The sequence below is a fragment of the Dromiciops gliroides genome, chromosome 4 (assembly GCF_019393635.1).
Source record: "Dromiciops gliroides isolate mDroGli1 chromosome 4, mDroGli1.pri, whole genome shotgun sequence".
In the NCBI taxonomy this organism is placed as follows: Eukaryota; Metazoa; Chordata; class Mammalia; order Microbiotheria; family Microbiotheriidae; genus Dromiciops; species Dromiciops gliroides.
In genome coordinates this window covers 91,148,291-91,164,657 of record NC_057864.1, presented here as the reverse complement: position 1 = coordinate 91,164,657, position 16,367 = coordinate 91,148,291, and the positions used below count along the sequence as shown (strand labels likewise).

Genomic DNA, 16,367 nt, shown 5'->3' with positions numbered 1-16,367 from the left:
GAGGGAAATACTGTTAGCAACAGTGGGGAAAAAACTCTTTTGAAGCAAGTTTCTCTTATAAAGGCCTCATTTCTCAAACATAGAGAACTGAGTCAAATTTATTTAAAAAAAAATCATTCCCCAATTGGTAAATGATCAAAAAATATGAACAGTTTTGATGAAGTAATCATCAAACAGTTTTTAGAAAAAAGTAATCAGAGGTATATAGAGCAATATGAAAAAGTTCTGAAACTCACTATTTATTAGAGAGACAGTAATCAAAACAAGTCTGGGGTACTATGTCATACCTATTATACTGCCTATTAGTACAGAAGAGGCAAATGAGAAAGATTTGAGATCTAGTAGTGGTATTGCTAGGTCACAGAATATGAATGGTTTTATAGTCCTTTTACCATAGCTCACAATTGATCTACAGAGAGGTTGAATCAGTTTACAACTCCACCAACATTGCATTAATGTTTCATTTTCCCCACATCCCCTCAAATCTTAAACAACCAAAAGCTAATGTTAATTTTTTTTTTACCTGTAATAGGGGAAAACAAATTACTAAATAGATTTTAAAAATAAATACCCTGGGACAGCTGGGTGGCACAGTGGATAAAACACTGGCCCTGGATTCAGTAGGACCTGAATTCAAATCCGGCCTTAGACACTTGACACTTACTAATTGTGTGATGGGCAAGTCACTTAACCCCAATTGCCTCACCAAAGATAAATAAATGAATGAATGAATGAATGAATAAATAAATACCCTCCCTGCACCTTTTAACCCCCCTCTCCCCCAAATAAAGATACTAGAGTGGTTTGCCATTTCCTGGTCAAGCTAATTTTACAGATAAGGAACTGAGGCAAACAGGATTAAGTGAATTGCCCAGGGGCACACAGCTGCTATGTATCTGTAACTGCAGTCAAACTCATGAAGATGAAACTTATTTATTCCAAGCTCTATCTCTGCACCACCTAGCTTTTTCAGAAGATTAATATAAGGCCTAGAAAATGACCATTGCTCAATCAATATCTTTTTAAATTTTGACCCATTAAATATTATTTAATGGTTTAAAAATGACCTTTCTGTATTACTCATTTGTCAAATTACTTATTCTAGTTAGGCTTTTCTATTATCTTTAACCAACATAGTTCTTATTATAAATATTGTCTTCATTTAAAATAATTTGCTCAAAGACATTTTTGGGGGGTGGTGAGGCAATTGGGATGAAGTGACTTGCCTAGGGTCACACAGCTAATAAGTGTCAAATGTCTGAGGCTAGATTTGAACTCAGGCCCTCCTGACTCCAGGGCCAGTGCTCTATCCATTGTGCCACCTAGCTGCCCTGATCAAAGACATTTTTAACTTTTTAAAGAGGGAAAGTTGTAACAGTTTGAGAAGAAGAGTCAAGTTTGTTAATATCACAGAAAATCAAGGTGATATATTGTACACTTTTGTAGAAAAGCTGTAGATGTCCTCACAGTTGATGGTTTTTAAGAAAAGTCTATTTCCTTTGGTTAATTAGTTACACATTATTTAATTTACATTTTGTTATACACATTTTGAAAGCTACATTAATCAACAGGGTATGTACACAGAGCAAGAGGAAAGGTCTCCAAAGACATAAGCAATCACATTCCTATTTAGAACACAAAAGAAAGAGATGAAAATTGCTGGCATAATATCATTAATCTCATATCCCCATTGTGTTATTTGCTGAAATTGGAAAACAGTAGATTTATACATACATATATATATATATATATATATATATATATATATATATATATATATATATATATATATATATATATATATATACACACCTGTAAGGTTGAGTATGCCAAGTAAAATTTAAGAATAAATCATATTAAGAGATTGAGAGCTAATCATGAAAAATAGCATATAGGGTTAAAATTCCAGAAAGTTCAAAATAATCATAAAATATATTTAAAAAAAACACTTGTAATATCATAGTATCTGGACATTTTATTTGAAAAGCTAGATGAATTTGTAAAAATCAGGAGTAGTTATAACAGAAAAAAATGGAACCAATAGAAACAACAAACTATGATTTTAAAGAAAATTGATTTTTAATATAGCAGGTATTTCTTTCTAAAGATAACTTAATGACTTTTTAAGGTTTATAAGCACATTACATACACTGCTTGAATCCCACAAAAGTGTTATAGGCATTACAATAGTCCTTTACAGATGATGTAACCAAAGGTGAGAGAGTTTAGCTAACTTGTGATTTATAGAACGTGTAAGTATCAAAGTTGAGCTTTGAACCCACGTCTCCCTTACTTAAGGCCTAGTACTCTGTCTGCTATAGCATTATATTTTGTCTATCCTCATTTCATGGTATAACAAAATATTTGTCATAATTCAGTTTCCTATTTTTAACCAAATAAGTGGTCATAAATAAATGAAAGGAGACTTTTTGTCTCCACTACGCTAAAGATTGCTCTCTCAGTGGTCACTAACCAGCTCATAATCATTAATTTTTTTTTATTTTTTTCTCAGTATTCACATCATTTATCTAAAGTATTTAAAACTGTCACCCTTTTCTGCCACCAACTTAATCCTTTCTCTTCCTTTTAAAAATAGATATTTATTGATACTTTTTAATAACCTAGATTTTGCCGTATACATTATTCTTCTTCCCCTCTCAGAAAGCCACCATTTAACACAAATAGCTAAAAAAGAAGAAAAACAGAATGAATATCAGTAAAGGAAAGCAATACCTTAGACTGTCATAAAGAATCAAGATATTTGGATTGTGAGAGTAATCCAAGTTTAAGGCTTAGCTGGAAGAGATCATGAATAAGATAAGGGGGAAAGGGATTTGAGAGCAGAGGACAATGTATAGTTGAACTAGTTTGCTAAGTGGTGAAGAGAGTGGAGCCAATGTAGAAATGATGGCCAGAAAAAAAAATGAGGGTTGGAGTGATTGCAAGTCATCATGAAGATGAGGAAAAGGGCTAATGGTTATAAGAAGCAGAATGAAAACACATAATGATCAGATAAAGGACTTTTAGAGTTAATGAATATGTAAATGGATCATTCTTAGATGACAGCAAGATCAATGGTATTATCATCTTTGTATGTAGCTGTGGTGGATTGGAGTGATATGTCTTGGGAAATATATGTTAAGAAATTCTAGGTTAAGGCATTTGAGATGTAAGTATCAAAATATATGTTGAAGTCCCCTATTATGGAGCCATGAGTTGGGGAATATTAACAATAATTATAGCAATAATAGCAACAACAAGAATAGCATGCAGTTAAATAATGTTTTAAGATTTAAAATATTATATCACCTTATCCTTATTACAACTATGGGCAATAGGTGCTATTATCATCCCCATTTTGGAACTCAGGAAACAGATAAACAGAGGAAAAGTGACTTGCCCAGGGTAACACATATTTTAAGCATATGAAGCTGGATTTGAAGTCAGCTCTTCCTGATTTTATGTCAAATGCTCTAACCAATGCAGCACTATGTGCAGACAAATACTGAATCAGGCACTGTACTTATTAAAGAAAGAGGAAAAAGTGTTACCAACTGCTTAACACATTTTTTTTACCCTTTTGTTTCTATTGATATGCTTTATTCTTATATTCCAAACATTTATAGATTACTTTCATTTAATGAAAGTCCTCTTATAACAAAATAAATCAGTTAAATTAAATAAAAATAATAATATGATACTAACTTCTCCTGAAATTTTATATAATATTTCATATATGTAGCACACTTCATCTCTCTATTAAAATATATTTTCTCTCTCATACACTTTCTACCACATTGGAAAAAAAGAAAATAAAAACAATTTTCTTGTAATAAATATGCATAGTTAAGTGAAACAAGTTCTTTTCCAACAGTTATACCCACATGCATGTAGATATGTCTACATGCATGAATATAGAGTCAGACATGTGTCTCTATATGCATGCATGTACACATAGACATATATTTATGTGCCTTCTTATAGGCTTATGTCTCATTCAACAATTTATTCCTGGGACAGCAAGGTGGCACAGTGGATAAAGCACTGGCCCTGGATTCAGGAGGACCTGAGTTCAAATCTGGCCTTACACACTTGACACTTACTAACTGTGTGACCCTAGGCAAGTCACTTAACCCCAATTGCCTCACTAAGAAAACAAATAACAAACAAAAAAACCCAACAATTTATTCCTCACATCTCTCTAAGAAATATAAATTTTAAGCATTGGTCCTCTGAAATAAAGCATAATCATTGAATTGAACATATTTCTTAATAGCTTTCCAAAGCTGTTTGTTTTGCAAACAGCTCTATCTCTTTTTCCAAACAACTTAGCAAAGTACCTAGCAAATAATAGGTGTCTGGGACTATTATGAGTATCAAAGATATAAAGAAAGGCAAAAACAGTCCCTCAAAGTTTTCACAGTCTGATATGGCAGAATGGGAGTCAACGGGGAAATAATGTATAAACAAGACATACATACATATATAGCATATTTATATGTACATGTGTGTGTGTACATATAGGACACAATGTAGATTATATCAGAAGAAAGGAAATAAAGATCCATGAGTGGCTTCTTGCAGAACAAGGGATTTTAGGTGCAAATTGAAGGAAGCCATGGAATTCAAGAGGCAAAGATAAGGAGGGAGAAATTTCCAGGCCTAGGGGACAGACAAAAAAAGTCTAAGGAGTTGGGAGATGTAAGGTCTTTTATGAATAATTGTAAGGACATCTCTGATAGAATTCTTCTTGATAATCTTCCTTATTAATTTCTCCACATTCATTTTAATTGTATCCATTTCTATGAAAACACCAAAAACTTTGTGTATTATTGGTATTAAATATGAAAGTTAATTTGAATAGTCTGCTTTTTAACTACAATAATCCAATCCATTCATTTATAGTTATTATCTAGCTTATTTCCTTCTTTTCTATCAATCATTAAGACTTTATTGTTGGGGCAGCTAGGTGGCGCAGTGGATAGAGTGCAGACCCTGGAGTCAGGAGTACCTGAGTTCAAATGCGGCCTCAGACCCTTAGCACTTATTAGCTGTGTGACCCTGGGCAAGTCACTTAACTCCAATTGCCTCATTAAAAAAAAAGACTTTATTGTTGTCATAATAGAGGTATTATTCATTTGTATTTAAGTTTATTTTAAATGATTTATGATTTCTATTATACTTCATGGATTTTCATTTTAGGAGTTTTCTATATTTGTATTGCCTCCCTAGATATTTTAAGTATCTACAAATTATCTCCTTAAAAATCTATTATATTTTTTTCTATGACTCAACATGAAGTACTCAGTTTATATTGGGTGGGCCAAAAATCATGCAGGGGTCTGATGATTTAATAACTTTTTTGAATTTTTTTATTTCTTACATGTGTATATATTTATTTCCTACATTACTGAATATGATGCTACAGCATTGTACATTTAAAGTGAAAAAAAGAGTTATTAAATATTGAAACCCTTTTGTAACTTTGGGCCCACCCTATGGAACCTACAACTTCCATTTAGAAATTTGAATATTAGCCCCCTCTTAATTGCCAAATCCCAGAATTAGAGTATAGTAAGGAAGCTCTGAATCCAGACCAACTTCTTCCCAAGACATATCCTCCTAAAATCATCTTCTGTTTTGCATCCAACCTTTGTTTGAAGACCCCCTCAGACAGAGGATCCACCAATTTTCAAGGCTGTCATTTTCTACTTTGGACTAATCTAATTGTTACAAGTTTTTCTTGACATTGTCAAAATTGGCCTTTTCACAATTTCTAATCCTTGCTGCTAATTCTACCTGCTGGAGTCAAACAAAACAAAAACTATTTCCTCTTATACATAACATTACTTCTAAACACTTAAAGCCATCTATTACTTTCCTCATAAGGTTACTCTTATCCTAGTTATTTCAAATGAGTTTTATTTGATATGGACATAAAGATATTCACCATTTTAGTTACCTCTGGCTTATAGAGTGTCCCTACCATCTGTCACTTCTCTTCTCGTTCATAATTTCTGGAATATCAGATACAATGGAAAACAGTCTGCATTGCCTTTTTTTTTTAACATCTTTTTAGGAAACATTGTATACCATACACCGATATTTCTAAATTATCAATAACATATCACCTAGTTAGTTGAAAGGGCACTTTTCAGCTCCTTCAGTTAAACATTTCAAGTTCATTTTGTTTATTTCCTATATTTTATGGCTTAGTATTGAAATTTAAAAAATGGAAATGCTACAGATGGGGGGGGAGATAATTATGGTTTTGTATCATTCCAGTGTTTCATTTTAAGACATTTGCTATTTTAATTTGTTCATCTTGATCTGGATGTTGAACTACTAAAAAATGAAATTCATACTTCAAATGTAGATTAAACTGGATCTAAGCATACTTTATTTCTTAATGAATCACAGAATTTCCAGCTCTTCTACGAAACCCATATGCTTTCATATTAATAGTGGTAATTATTTTAGAAATATCTCCATTTAAGTGTAACAGTAAATAGTAAAAAAGAAAGAAAGAAAGAAATCTACCATTTTCCTAACTTTATCAAACTAATTTTTTCTCTTTCTTGGGAAAAAAAAAAACTGTTATTCCTCTTACATTAGCTATATTTAAATTATAATTATTACATTACTATTATGTTCTAATCATTTGCAACATGGCAGTAGAACCACATCTCATCAGCTAATTCATTATTCATTGTTTAGGGTGATGATAGTGGTGGTGATGATGATGATGATGTGGCAGGCATTATGCTAAGTGCTAAGGAGGAAAAGAAGTAACAAAAACTCTTTTCCTGGGAGACCATAGCAAACAAATATTAAAAACAAGCTGCATGTGGGATATATTGTTACTAAGAGACAGAAGGCACAAGAAGAATATGAAACTTTAATTGAAACTTAAAGTAAACCAGGAGAAAGACTATTCCAGGAAAGGGAAAGTAAGAGTACTTTAGTTATAAGGGGCAGCCAGAGAGAATACCAAGATTTGAGAGATTGACTGTATTGTTCATTGAACAACAAAGAGACCAGTGTGACTAGTTCAAAGAATATGTAATGAGGAATAAGAAGTAAGAAGACCAGAAAAGGGCCCCCCCTTTTCTACGTTATGATGATCTTTGAATGACAGAAGATATTTATTTGATCCTGGAGGTGAGCCTTTGGAGTATATTCAGTAGGGAAGTGTAATGACTTGCAAATGAACTTTCACATCACTTTGGTGGCTGAATAGAGGATTAATTGGAGTGGGGAGAGATTTGAAGCAGAACTTTTTCATTGTTAGGGCACTGAATGGAGTATATTTAGACAGACAGCAGAGGTGTGAGTTGAATATGAATGGATGATTTATTTAAAAAATAAAATGAAGGAATGAGAGAAGAATTCAGTAGGAGAAAGGGAAAAGAAGAGATGGAATGGGGTAAATCACCTCACCTAAAAGAAGCAAGAAAAAGATTATGGAGTGGAGGGGAAGATGAGAGAGGTGCTGGGGAACTTTACTCTCATCAGAATTGGCTCAAAGAGGTAGATAACATTCACACTCAATTTGTTTCAGAAATTTCCCTTACCCTTCAGGAAAGTAGGAGGGGAAGGAGATGTGTGTGTGTGTGTGTGTGTGTGTGTGTGTGTGAGAATGATAAGAGGGAGGGCAAATTGGGGGAGTGGGCAGTCAGAAGTAAAACACTTTTGAAGAGAGACAAGGCAAAAGGAGATAGGGGAGAGAATAAATGGTATAGGGAGGGAAGGATGGAGGTAAATATAGTTAGAAATAGTAAGTGTGAAAAAAAATTTTGGAGGAAGTTAGTGTGATAAAAGCCTCATTTCTCAAACATATAGAGAACTGAGTTAAACATTAAAATAAGAACCATTCCCAAATTGATAAATGATCAAAATATATTAACAGCTTTCAGATAAAATTAATAAAAGCTATCTATAGCCATATGAAAAATATGCTGTAACTCACTATTGATTAGAAAAATGCAAGTCAAAACCATTTCTGTGCCACTACCTTCTACATATTGGATTGGGTAATAGGAACAGCAGAGGAGAATGACAAATATTGGAGGAGATATAGGGAAAATGAGTCATTAATACACTGTTGGAGTAGCAAACTGATTCAACCATTCTGTAGAGTAATTTGGAACTATGGCCAAAGGGCTATAAAAACCATGCATACCTCTTCACCTAGCAATGCCACTAATAGGGGGGCAGAACCACGATGATGGAAGAAGGCAGTAAATTTTCAGATCTCCCCACATATCCATCCACATAACTCCAAATAATGCCATAAGACAATTCCTGGAGCAGCAGAACCCACAAAAGAACAGAGTGAGATAATTTTCAGCTTTAAAGACAGCAAAAAAGAGACTCAGAATCATAAGGGAGCAGTGGCTACTTCTAGAATTCAGTTCACAGACTGGTGAGGGGTCCAGCAGTTGGCTGGGGGAGATATCAGGGGTCTCTGCTGGAGCTGAGGCAGAGTTACTGTTCTGTTGCCATGCTCAGAAACCATGAAGCAGACTTGAGTGCAGTGGGCCCAGTGTGGGATGGGCACAGGCACGCCAAACATGCAACCAGAGTGAATCAGATTTCTGCTTCTGGTTAAAGAACAAATAGGCTCATGCTTACTTATAGGCCATACAAGCTGAGAACTCGCCTCTCCTAATCATACCACCTGGGACCCACAGAAGCTTGGGGACAGTGTGCCCTGGAAGCATTGTTCCACTTTAAGAAGGAGTTAAGGGGCAGCTTGGTGGTGCAGTGGATAGAGCACCGGCCCTGGATTCAGGAAGACCTGGAGTTCAAATTCCCTGGCCTCAGACGCTTAACACTTACTAGCTGTGTGACCCTGGGCAAGTCACTTAACCCCAATTGCCTCACTAAAAAAAAAAAAAAAAAGGAGTTAAAAGCCAAGAAATAGTCTATGATAATGAGCAGGCAGAAAAGATGTGGAACATTGCAAGTTTCTTTGGTGACAAGGTATATCAAAATACACCCTCAGAAGAAGATAACAAAGTCAAGAAAGTATGAATTGGTCTCAAGCCATACAAACACTCAAAAAGGATTTTGAAGATTATGAGAAATTTATGTGATTTGGAGACCCTGACTTTGGGCTGAGATTAAAGGGCTTAGGCCCTCAGGGTTTTTCTCTGTGTAAGAGGGGCTGGTGCCCTTCCCCCTCGCTTTAGCAGAGCTGAGAAGCTGGTGGGCTTAGGAAATGCTGGCCAAGTGGATGGAGATCCTGGCTTGCCCCTGCCAGTCCCGGGCACATAGCAGAGGGCATGGGCCCCTTTATCCTGGGGTGTGGTGAGGCACGGCTCACTCAAGCCCTCGGGCTGCAGCACTAGTGTGGCCTGTGAATTAGGTTGGCATGCGTAGGAGGCAAGCCCGAGTTTCAGGTGAGGAGAGAGCTTTTTATATACTGGGGTAGTTAGACAGTGAGGGAGGACACTGGAGGACTAAGAGAATGCAAGGAGAAGCAGGTCAGCAAGAGAAGAGACTCTGAGTGGAGTAGACAGACAGAGAAAGAACAGTATGGAGAAAGGGCTTTTTTTCAGTGAGTTAAAAGGGAAGATGTACAAGGACGCTAAGGAGACCTGAGGCTACATAAAGAGAGGGACTGACAGAGATTGAAAAAGCTAAGAAGAAGGTAGAGATGCTGAGAGGTTGGTGAGAGAAGAAGAGCTCAGGGGTTCATAGCAACAGTACAGCAAGAGGGTTCACAGACATTGTCACTAAGGGGACTGAGGCTATGCACATGGAGGGAAGTTAGATGGTAAGGAGGAACACTAGAAGAAGGTCGGTGGCTACAGTTGGAGATGCAGGAGGATGCAAAGAAAGTTGCAGGTGCGGCAAACGAGTTCATTGGAAGAAATTCACAGGTTATATTGTAATTTTGTTATTATTTCTACATTTAACTCTAAGTTTATTCACCTAAATAAACCCCATATTTGCTTTAATTAAAGAGGCATTTTTGGGGGCAGCTAGGTGGCACAGTGGGATAAAGCACCAGCCCTGGATTCAGGAGTACCTGAGTTCAAATCCGGCCTCAGACACTTGACACTTACTAGCTGGGTGACCTGGGCAAGTCACTTAACCCCCATTGCCCCACATAGAAAAGAGCATTTTAATCCTCTTTTGCTTATCAATTTGGGAGGAGCAAGTGTGGGGGGAATTTTATAAATGGCCCATATTAAATTAACAGCAGTCAGATAGCCATCCAGTCAAACATCCACAGATTAGGGCCCAGTAGTCAGTCAGCAAAATTATTTTTACAAGTTAAAGAGTGGTAGAGGTAAAGTAAGAGAGGTAGAGGAAAAAAATGGAAAAAGAAATGAGAGAGAGATGCAGAAGGTTAATGATAAAAAATGTCAATAGTTTGATAAATTAAATTGGCCAAATGGAAAAGGAGGAACGAAAGCTGTCTGAAGCAAATAATTGCTTAAATATTAGGATAGAGCAAATAGAAGAAAATGACTTTATGATAAATCAAGACACAATAAAGCAAATCCAAATGAATGAAAAAATAGAGGACATGTGAAATAGCTTCTTGGAAAAACAGCTGAAATGGAAAATAGATCCGCGAGAGATAATTTGAAAATTATTGGACTATCTGAAAACCATTATCAAAAAAGAGCTTAGGCATCATCTTCTAATACTGTTGTCGTGGGAACATTACTCTGATATTCTAGAAGCAGAAGATAAAATAGAAATTGAAAGAATCCACTGATCGTCTCCTGAAAGGGATCCCAAAAGGAAAATTTCCACCAATATTACAGCCAAATTTCAGAGCTCCCAAGTCAAAGGTGAAAATATGTAAGCAGCTAGAAAGAAACAATTTAAGTACTGTGGAGCCACAGTCAGAATAACCCAAGATTTAGCAGTTTCTACATTAAAGGACCAGGAAAGCTTGGAAATATATTATTCCAAAGGGCAAAGGAACTGGTATTACAAACAAGAATCACCTAACCAGCAAAACTTAAGGTGTAATCTTTCCAGGGGAAAAAATGGGACTTCAATGAAAAAGAGGACTTTCAGACATTCATAATGAAAAGATGAATTGAATAGAAAATTTGAATTTCAAATACAAGACCCTAGAGAAAGATAAAAAGGTACACAGGAAAAAGAAATCGTGAAGGATGTTAAAAGGTTTAACTGTTTACATTTGTACATGGGGGAGATGATACGTTCAACTCATAAGAACTTGCTCAGTATTCATACAGCTGAAGGAATATACTTAGAGAACACAGGTGTGAATTGAATATGAAGGGATGATATCTCAAAAGCATTTTATTTTTTGTCTATCCTTTTTTTTTTTCCTTAGGTCATTGAGGGTGAGAGCGGCTTATGTCTCAGACAGATTTGGGTTTGGTGCCTCCTGGGTCCAGGGCAGGTGCTTTGTCCACTGTGTCACATAGTTGTGTCACCATGATGACATCTTTAAAATAAAATTAATGGGAGAGAGGAATACACTGGAGGAAAGGGAAAGGGAGAGGTGGAATGGGATAAAGTAACTCACATAAAAGAAATGAGGAAAAGCTTATGGAATGGAGAGAAAGATGGGGAAGGAATGGGGGAGTGAGTGAACCTTACTCTCATCAGAACTGGCTCAAAGAGGGAATAATATACACACTCAAGTGGATATAGTAATATATCTTGCCCGACAGGAAAGTGGGAGGGGAAGGGGATAAGAGAGGAGAGGCAAAGTAAGGGAGGGCAAATTGTGGGCGGGGGCAGTAAGAAGCAAAACACTTTTGAGGAGTGATAGTGTGAAAGAAGATAGAAAACAGAATAAATATAAACGGGAGGAAATAGGATGGAGGGTAATACAGTTATCAATAGTAACTGTGAAAGAAATGATGAGCAGGATGCTATAAGGAAGACTTATGAAAAATGCAGTCCATCTATAGAGAAAGAACTAATGGTATTTGAATGCAGATTGAAGTATATTTTTTGTTAGTTCCTCTTTTTAAAGTAATTTTGTCTGTTTTTTTTTCACATCCTGACTAATGTGGAGATGTTCAGCAAGATGGCACATGTATAACTTATATTGGATTGCTTAATTTCTTACAGAGGGCTGGGGAGTGAGGGTGGAAGTGAATTTGGAATGCAAAGTTTTAAAAAGTCCATGTTTTTAACAAGTAACTTGAGGAAAATTCTAAATAAATAAATATATTATTAAAATGGAATTGGGGCAGCTAGGTGGTGCAGTGATAGAGCACTGGCCCTGGATTCTGGAGGACCTGAGTTCAAATCCGACCTAGACATCTGACCTTACTAGCTGTGTGACCCTGGGCAAGTCACTTAATCCCAATTGCCTCACGCCAAAAACAAAATGCAATTAGGAAATATTTACCAAAATAAAAAAAATCAATAGAGCTAAAGAACAAAAAGGAAAAGGATTTATATGTAGAAAAATATTTATATCAGCTCTTTTCTGGTGGCAAAGAATTAGAAATTGAGTGGATGCCCATTAATTGAGGAATAGCTGAACAAATTATGGTATGTGAATATGATGGAATGATCTTGTGCTATAAGATATGATGTGGCACTTTTACCTGTGTCCTGGGACTAAGAAGGGCGGATGAGCCCTACTGCCTGACTGTGGTGATGCAATGGTGGCCACTAGTTGTGATCCTTGATGGTGGTCACTTCCACAAGTCTGGCTCTGACCACCCCAGCCCCATGGACAGGTAGACTTAAGGAAAGAGTGGGCCCAGGGGGGTTCCTTCCCTAGAGGGTAATAACCTAGGAGACCTTGGTACCAAATGTGGTATTTGTGGTGAGTAATTCTTTTGATGGAAGTCTCACATTTTATTTAGGAAACTATACAATCACACTACCTTTCATAAACCATGAAAAAGCATGGTACTTTTTCTCAACACATATACAAACTCTCCAATCTGTTGCTCATCAAGTGCAGCAATGTGGAGTGACCTCTTTGCTTCTTTAAGTGACTCTTGGAATAATGTTAAAATCCTGGATCAAAATTACACAACATGGATGGACCTTTTGCAGAAATCTGGTTACCATATACAAACATTTGGAAAAGTAGCCTATACTTCAGGATGTCACTCCATTAGCAATGGTGTGGAAGCATGGACAAGAGATGTTGATTTCTTGTTTCATCAGGAGGGCAGGCTTATGGTTAATATTATCCCTGATAAGAGTAAAGCAAGAATAAAGGAAGAAGACTGGCAGACAACAGATAAAGCAACAAACTGGTTAAGAAAAGAAGTAATTAACTTCACTCAATCATTTGTTCTTTATTTGGGATTAAACTTAACACATCCCTTATCTATCACCAGATACAGGGGAAAATTTAAATCCTCTACATTTCAGACATCTCATTGTTGGCTTGAAGAATTATTTTTTTTGCAAGGCAGTGGGGGTTAAGTGACTTGCCCAGGCTCACACAGCTAGTAAGTGTCAAGTGTCTGAGGCCAGATTTGAACTCAGGTCCTCCTGAATCGAGGGCTGGTGCTCTATCCACTGTGCCACCTGGCTGCCCCATCCTGTGCCACCCAGCTGCCCCTAAAAAGCATTTTTAAAGCTATCAAAATTCCAAAATAGTCCCTTATGTCAGAAATGCACCCTGTAGACTATTATTCTTCCTATACTAAAAATTTTACTGGGCAGCTTTCAAAGAAAGCAATTAGAGGTATTAGAATATTTTATTATGCTATGTGTGCTGAGACAGATGCCATGCTTGGTGAGATTATTTTGACTTTTTAACCAGTTAAATTTTCTTCAGAAGACAATTATAATATTCACCTCTGACCACGGTGAGCTGGCCATGGACCATCACCAATTCTATAAAATGAGCATGTGCAAAGCAAGTTCCCACATCCTCTTCTGATGTTGGGGCCTGGCATTAAAGCAAACCTCAATGTCCTGGATATGGTCTTTCTTGTAGATCTTTACCCCACTCTTCTAGATATCACTGGTTAGTCTTTGATTCCATTATCATCAGAAGCAGTTAATAATAATTCTCAGTACACAAGGCCACATCCTTCCTGTCTTCTTAGTGAATTCCATGGCTGCAATGTGAATGCTTCCACCTATATGCTGAGAAATGGAAAATGGAAATACATAGTTTATTCTGATAGTGCTTCCTCACCTCCTCAACTCTTTCATCTTTCTTCAGATCCAGATGAAGTAATAAATATAGGCACAAAGTTTCCAGAAGTCACTCATTCTCTGGACCAAAAGCTTTGATCCATTATAAAGTACCCTGTAGTTTCTGCTTCTATCCACCAGTACAACAAGAAAGAGTCTATCAGTTGGAAAGATAGCCTAGGACAAAACTATATAAAAGTTACCACAAACCTCAGATGGCACCAGGACTGGTTGAAAGAATCAATGAACTATGAAAGTGCAATTAACCAATGGCTTAAAACTGACACTAATTTATAAAATATTTGCACAAAACCTGTGAGTTTGATGCTATTATTATCATCACCATTTAATAGTTGGGAAAAAAGAGGCAAAGAGATTAAATGACTTCTCCAGGGTCACATAATTCTTAAGTATGTGAGGCCCAATTTGAACTCATGTCTTCCTGACTCCAGGCCGAGAGCTCTATCCCATGTGCCATCTTACTGCCTATAGAAACAGAATTGCCTATTCAATGCATCAGAAACAGGAATTGAACCCTGGTCATCCTGGCTTTGAAACCAACTTTGTATCCACTATGAATAAATAAATGAACGATCAAATGAATGTCATGGTCTTTATTAACCATGTAATATGTGTGCGTTACACTCTGTGCTAAGTCCTATGGTTACAACAAATATGGAAAACTTTCTCTTTACTCAAGAAGAATATATTCTAATAAAGGAAGATATGCTATACAAATAGACTTAAGTTAGAAAATAGGGACCAGGGAAAGAACGAGAATTGCCATAATAGTTTGGAAATGGACATTTCTAAATGGTTTTATAGTGGGTACATTGTCTGTCTTTGTTTTTCGTTTTGCCTTTTCTTTTTTTTCAGGACAACGGTGGTTAAGTGCCTTGCCCAGGGTCACACAGCTAGTAAGTTTCAAGTGTCTGAGTCTGGATTTGAACTCAGGTCCTCCTGAATCCAGGGCCAGTGCTTTATCCACTGAACCACCTAGCTGCTCCCACAACATTGTCTTTTACTAATGTTATTATATTTACTCATAATAATTGATTAGCATTTTACTTTTTTTTCTAATTTACTATTACTATACCTTTTTCATTTCATTATGAAAAAGGCCCTTTAATGGGATAGGAGAAGGTAATTCTGTTCACTTTGTAGTGCTAGTATGAGCTTTCATCACAATCTCTTTCATTTATAAATATCAACTATACTAAAGATCTATTTCCATCTCTAAAAAATTTTTAAAGTTCTAATGAGAATATTCCATGGCAACATATGTATTTCTTGCAGTGGAACCACAAAATCCTCACCAGGACTCTAATGCAATTGGACATTCACTTTTGAATAGGGTCTATTCTATCATAAAGGATGGCATGGCTACATTAATGCCATTCCTCCAAGACATATTTTCCATTTCTCTTGCCTGACTCTCATCTAAAGGAAACAATTTACATTTTAAAGCTTGCTTTGAATCTCAAAACTGATAATAAGACATCTTTTTTTTTTTATGAATGTACTTGAAAGCAAGATTATGTGCCATGAAACAGATGGAAATGAAAAGATTACCTCAAACTATAAGCTACATGAAATTCTTAAAATAAGGAAAATTCATTAAGGGCTGAGATGAAAAGCAGGTTCTATCTAGAACCCAAACTGAGAATAATGATATCATGCTATGAATTTCTTTATTCATCAGTGTTAAAGCATAGTAGGAACATATAATTAATAAGATTCCTTAGATGTATTTTGCTTAACAGTATAGTTAGAGATACTGCTTCCATGTTGCTCTAAACTCTTGAACGTCAAGGAGTTGCCTTGTCTCTAAATGTAACATTTTGGGTAGGAAAGAATTGCAAACTGGAAATGTCACTGAACACAAACGTAGAATAGATAGATATTTTATTGATAAATAGATAGAGATAGATGTAAATAAATGGTAGATACAGGTATAATTTTAGCTTTTTCTATCTCTATTATCTGTCTATATATGTGTATACATATATGTGTATGTGTATGTGTATATATGTATATGTGTGTATAGGTAGGTATATATATATTTTCATGTAGGATTTTTATAATTTCTTTTCCTTAAAATCTTGATAGAGTGTACCACAATCTCCCTTAATTTTGTGTTCCTATGATTCATGATTTTCATATTAAGAATATGTGATTTTATTTATTTTAACATATTTTATTTTTAATTTATTAAATGAAACAAGGATTTCCATGACATAATA

At 35.8% G+C, this 16,367-nt stretch overlaps 1 pseudogene; it reads left to right on the top strand.

Annotated features, from left to right (window-relative positions):
• Positions 1-9,824: 9,824 nt before the first annotated feature.
• Positions 9,825-14,421, top strand: LOC122754640 (annotated as a pseudogene).
• Positions 14,422-16,367: the final 1,946 nt, after the last annotated feature.